Below are 755 nucleotides of genomic sequence, written 5' to 3' on the forward strand. Positions count from 1 at the left end.
GGGTATTTCGTCTGCTGTTGCGTTCTGAGTTCAAATTCCGCCGAGGTCGACTTTGCCTTTCATCCTTTCGCGGTCGATTGAATAAGTACCAGTTACGCACTGGGGTTCATGTAATCGATTTAATCCCTTTGTCTGTCCTTGTTTGTCCCCTCTATGTTTAGCCCCTTGTGGGCAATGAAGAAATACGAAATGTTAGTAAGCTAGGCGAAATGCTTAGAGGTATTTCGTCTGTTGTTGCGTTCTGAGTTCAAATTCCGCCGAGGTTGACCTTTTGCTTTAGAATAATAGCATATATTTAATATGCATATAAAATCTACTGAAAGAATTTAGAAATTTTTCTCTCGTCTGAAACGAAGGGTGAATATACTACCCTATTCTGAGCGCCACCGATTTCTTTCTCATGTTTCTACTTACGTCTTCCTTCGCCATGTAAAATACCTTATATTTATGTAAAAGTAATTCTACTAACCACATTTATCGGATGTTGTTTGTTATAAGACATCGTCTCAAGTCAACAGACGTTATAAGAAAAGAAAAGGAAATTACACGCTATGAACATAATCGAAAGCCCGTAGCAATATCAGTATACTGAACAGCCCCTCTAGGCACGAAATATGGGTGTATTGATCATGTAAAGAAGACAGGCGCTTTCGAATCAACGGGAATCAGATATGCTTGCGCCCTAAGCTATGAGCAAGTTAAGAACTGCAAGTAAATCACGAAGAATATATATATGTATATATATATATATATAT

The sequence above is a fragment of the Octopus bimaculoides genome, chromosome 5, assembly GCF_001194135.2.
Source record: "Octopus bimaculoides isolate UCB-OBI-ISO-001 chromosome 5, ASM119413v2, whole genome shotgun sequence".
Classification (NCBI taxonomy): Eukaryota; Metazoa; Mollusca; class Cephalopoda; order Octopoda; family Octopodidae; genus Octopus; species Octopus bimaculoides.